We start from the raw sequence: 5,786 nt of genomic DNA, 5'->3' as shown, positions 1-5,786 counted from the left end.
TTCTCCAGTGGCACAGTCATGATAAAACAGCGACAGTGCTGATTTGTTTCCAGCATGAGAGCAACAGGGAAACACTTTACTGTGTGATGCAGTCAGATTGCATTTCGTCCCGCTGTGAGACGTCCTGCAGTGTCCTCCTGTTATAGACACCCCAGGGACTTCCTCCACTCCTCATGAACACACGTCGATAGTCCTGTCCATTAAGCGGGGCGGGTGGGGGGGGAGGCTGCATGGAACAATAGTTAGAGGTTATTGAAAGGCCACTTTTACACATTTCTACATTTCTCTTCTAGATACACAGTCAGAACATAAACGCGAATTGCATATTTGTTCTTTTAGGGTTTTAAAAATAAATGTTCATCTGGCTCTATCACAATAACAACATTTATCCACTGATGTTTTTTGCATGAATGGAAAAAAAAGCAAAACAAACCGTATTATTCCTGTCGCTCACCCTTCCTTCCTAAGATGACTGTATTTATTGAGAATGGAGCGCTTATGTATAATAATAAGAGGTAGTTCAGGGATAAAGGGCAGCCATATGATCAAGGTAATTGAGCTTTTTCACAGTTATGGCCAATTTCTGCCCCGTTTGACTCAAAAGGAGCTGTAATGCTCACTGAGTTTAAGGGTACGTGTTACACGACAACAATGCACTAAAAACTGAAAAGTTTTCCTTTGCATTTTTCAAGTACATACGATGACGTACAGATAAAGGTAATAATGCAAATAAAAAATGGACAACAAAAACAAGCAAAAATCTACATAAAAAAAAAAATGTTGTCTTCTTCTGCCAGAAAGACTGTAATTGCTGATATCAGCAAGGAATCCTGTGAAGACGGACGGCAGGAGAGAGAGCGGAGTCTTCTTATCAACAGCACTTCATAATTCATGTGCTTATGAATTATGCATTATCTGTGGTTTGGAAAGAGGAAGAGTTCCTTTTGTAAACATGGGGAAATACAAGTCTGAGATGTATCATTCAGTAGCGTTTCCTCTTTATAGGTGGTCTTAAAAGCTTCTGTGCCTGAGGTGTTCATGCCGATTCACGCAGTTCTCAGTTCCTGAGAAATAAAAATAGATTGTGAAGAGTAATGCACTCTGCTTGCTCCAGGTCAACTGTTCCTTTGAAGGTATTGTCACATATGAGGTGTTCTGGATACAATAAATGTCCAACGTGATTAACGGACAATGAGTCTGGAAATGTTCCTTCATGAACACGTACAGTATATGATGTATGATTGTTTTCATGCAGAAGCAGTTATATTGGGATTATTCAATTCAGACTTTGAGTTTACTTTAAACATGACCATTTGTCTTGTTGTTACTTTAGGTCTTGCTGTTCGTTACGATTCTAGCAGGTTTAAAATGGGTTCATCCGTCATTTTAGATTGTCCTGAAAAAAGATCAATGAATATTAATGTAATAAAATAAAAATTCGTACCTTGAGACATAATTATTAATTGACCATATGAGGACGCAGCAGACAGTAATTCAAAAGAGCAGATGAGATTCACTTTTTATATAAAAGCTTGTTTAATTTTGTTTGCTGGTTGCTTTTAAAAGATGAATGTGTCACTTTTGGTTTTGAGTAATGCCAAGGCCTGGATGAAAACTGCAGACTGCAATTTTTTGTGCTGATTTTGAGGGAAATTCTGCAGAATTCTGTGGAATGGACTTATATACACTGAACAAAATTATAAACGCAACACTTTTGTTTTTGCCTCCATTTTTCATGAGCTGAGCTCAAAAAACTTTTTCTATGTACACAAAAGGCCTATATCTCTCAAATATTGTTCACAAATCTGTCTAAATCTGTGTTAGTGAGCACTTCTCCTTTGCCGAGATAATCCATCCACCTCACAGGTGTGGCATATCAAGAGGCTGATTAGACAGCATGATTATTGCACAGGTGTGCCTTAGGCTGGCCACAATAAAAGGCCACTCTAAAATGTGCGTATAATTTTGTTCAGTCAGGGTTTATCTGTGTTTGCTTTGGTTTTGTCCAGGTTTTAGTTTAGTTTCTATGGTTATTCATTGTTTGATTATCTGCGATTCATGTTGTTAATTGGTTTGGTTCTGAGTATTTAAGCCCTGTGTTTTGTTCAGTTCATTGTCCGTTTTCATCACATTTTAGTGCAGTTTTTCTGTCAGTGTCTTGATTCCTGAGTTTTTTGTTAAATAAATCTTTACACTGCTGCATTTAGATCCATTCTCATCATCGTGACTGTGACAATATGTTGAATTTAATGTAATGACAGATTCTGTGTTGCCTGTATGCACATTCATATATGAAGAACAGCTCCATGTTGGAATACAACAATTGCTGTAGTATCAATTAATGGAAAATGGTAACACTTTATTTTGTCCTTGTTACACTTTACATGTAGCTACCAAAACTATAAATTATGCATAATTACATGCAACTAACCCTAAGCCAAAAACTAATCCTATTCCTAATATTACTCAGTCCTTAAACGCACAATTACACTCTAAACAAAAATGGTGCTAAATAGCACTAAAAGTGGTTCATTGGCTTGTAATCATAGGGGAACCACTTTAAGTGCCATATAGCACCTACCTTTGTCAAATGGTGCTATGTAGAACCATAAGAGGTGCCATATAGCACCTTAACCACCCCAAAGAACCGCTAAAGAACCGCTGAAGAACCAAACTGGGCTTAACAGGTTCTTTAAATGGTAGTGGTGCTATATAGCACCTTAACCACCGCAAAGAACCCCTGAAGAACCGCTGAAGAACCATTTTTTTTTTGTGTGTACACAGTAACAAGGACACCATAAAATAAAGTGTAACATGGAAAATTTACAGAGCATAAGTCCAAGTTTTATAATATTTTCTTTACATGAATATCTCCACAAGAACCACTGCTTTCTCAGATCTTATATATGGTGGTTTCGATCTCTACAAGAGAGTCAGATGCCAAAGGAGGAATAAAAGAGGATTTAAAGCTACTCAATGCTGTCAGAAATCTTTCACAAGTACATATTATATTTTACTCCAGAGATAATCTAACGGCGACATTGTGGGGATACAGGACTGACGTGTCCCTCACTCACACATGGACATGTCAGGATAGTAAAATAACCCAAGCTGCCGATTTCATGGTCAAATACTCTACCTTTCTGTCTTCTTCTTTACTGTTTAAAATTCTAAATGAAGTTTAGAAATGCTGATCAGAGGACTGCTGGGCATTTTAACAAAAAGAGGTGAACACAACCACTGCACATGGGTTTATGACAGCAGTTCATATGCAATAATTCTATGACCTTCCTTCATATTAAAAATATATTAAACTCAATAAAACAAATATATATAAATATGTATCTTTTAATGAAACAGTACTACTATTTTGATATATTAATATTATTTATTTTATGTATTAAATATGTTTACCATTATAAGTCAATAAACCACCACACAAATAAAGAAATTGTTTGAGATTTTTTGATAATTTCTCTCATTTTATGTCGGGTCCATTAGCAGCTCGCAACCCCAGAAAAACTAATTGGCTCCAGAAGTTAGTTAGTTAGTTAGTTAGTTTATTTGTGTAGCACATTTAAAAACAACTCGAGTTGTTTTTAAGAACGTGTATGATGTTAAAAATATTATTGCAGAATAATATTGCACGATAATGTCACCGGATCTATCATGAGTATAATTGTAATTTTTGCCTTGATCTTCACCTGTTAGAAGAGCTTTTATTTCTATGGATTTAAATAAAAATGCTTAGTAAATATTCAGTGTCCTTCACTGACCAGATTTGACATAAATGTCATTGGACATAAAAAAAAAAAATATGTAAACATGCATATCTGAGAAAATAGGAGGATAATATTGCATGCTTAAGGCTTTACATGCTTATTTTTGTTGTTGATCTGGGCCCGGTTTCCCAAAGCGTTCTTATCTCTAAGTAGTTCTTAACCTATTCCTTAACCTCTCTCTTAACCTTATGGGACGGTTCCCGAAACGTTCGTACGCTAAGTATATCTTTTGTAAGTCACACTTTCGTAAGGTTGGTCTGGACCACTCTTAGCTTTACCTTATCACTGTTGCAGGTCTATACGAATATAATTCTGAAGTTTTAATACACCCATACAGTATTAAATTAGGCTAATTCAAGTGTTTTCATGCAAAGAATAAAATTGTCATTACACTGATTGTTGTTAGATTTTTAATTATATTATTAAACAATATTATTAATTGAATTAAAACGCTCTTTTAAAGGCCAGTGAAAGCATAGGCTACTGTCAGTTAAGTCCTATTCGGACGCTAATATTGTTTCTCATGGGCTCGTCCGTTCTCTTACGAGAGGTTCTCTCGTATTGCGTAAGTTTAGCTTACGCTACGGGTAAAGTCATCTTTTCTCGAGATATGAAGCAAAAAATTATCCTTAATTTTATATATCTTGTCAACGCAGTGCGGCAGCAAGCTGACCTAGAGCAGGCAATCTAGCGTGCTCATAGGCTGCTCTGCGGCAACTGCAGCAGCCTATCACTGAGCCCTTGGCGTGACGTCACGTCCAATGAGCGCGAGCAGCGCGCCTACGCGTCACGGCCCGAGGCGGGGCGTGGCAGAGGGTATAAATACGGGCTGAGAGGCTGCTTTCACTGATTTTTGTCTCTTCAGCGAAGCTCTTCGCATCGCTGATCTTTGAGGAAGCCGCCGTTGAAACCAGCGCTTTGCAAGCCGAGGATTCTGCCTGAGGAAGCCGGCCGCCTTCGCCGCCTTCAGCTATCCCTGCCTGCTTCGCTATCCGGCGAAACATATCCTTTCTATTATGCATTGTATCTCATGTAAAGCTCCGCTCAGCGACAGAGACCGCCATGTTATCTGCGCTCTCTGCCTGGGACCGGACCACGCTGCCCTCGCCCTCGCGGCGGGTGGCTGTGAAATGTGCGAAGAACTGCCGATGTCGACCCTGCGGGCTCGACTCGCCTTGTTCGACGCTCCAGCTGTCTCTCCGTCTGCCTCCACCGGGCCGCGCAAGAAGAAGCGCCGCTCTCAGAGGCCACCGGAACCCGCAGCAGCAGCTGAGCGCTCGCCGGAGCCCCTCCCGCGAGCCTCGCTATCTCCATCTCCTCCCCCCCTTCCCGACGCGCAGCGGCCGGCCTTTGCCCGCACTGCCGTCGCCTCGGGGGATGAAGCGGACGACGCTGTTTTAACGGACAGCTGCTCTATCCTGGCCTCGGACAACGAGGAGTGGTCTGGCTCCACCTCCTCTGCACAGGAGTCTAGCCGGTCCCGCGCCAGTGTCGACGCGGAACTGCTCCGCCTCCTCACCAAAGCGGTCGAACAATTGGGACTCGACTGGTCCCCACCGAGGGCGCCCGCGCCTAACCGACTTGACGGGTGTTTTCTGCCTAGCCGCCGCCCAGCGCCTGCCTCTAGGTCAGCACCCTTCCTGCCTGAGCTCCACACTGAGCTCTCTAAGTCGTGGAACGCCCCATTCTCCGCTAGACTCCGCTCACCGGTCTCCTCGACCCTCTCCCAAGTGGACGGGGCCGCCGAGAAGGGATATACTCAAATTCCCCCGGTGGAAGATGCTGTGGCAACGCACCTTTGCCCGCCATCCGCCAGATGGCGCTCAAAGTCTGCCCTGCCGTCCAAGGCCTGCAGGACCACATCAGCACTCGTCGGCCGCGCCTTCTCCGCCGCCGGCCAGGCTGCTTCCGCCCTGCATTCAATGGCTGTGCTCCAGATCCTCCAAGCCGATCTCCTCCGAGAGCTGGACGAGAAAGGCCCGGATCGCGCCGTTCTCACGGACC

This window comes from Leuciscus leuciscus, assembly GCF_965113295.1.
Source record: "Leuciscus leuciscus genome assembly, chromosome: 10".
In the NCBI taxonomy this organism is placed as follows: domain Eukaryota; kingdom Metazoa; phylum Chordata; class Actinopteri; order Cypriniformes; family Leuciscidae; genus Leuciscus; species Leuciscus leuciscus.
The sequence above is the reverse complement of the archived record's forward strand: the minus strand, read 5'-3'. Positions refer to the sequence as shown.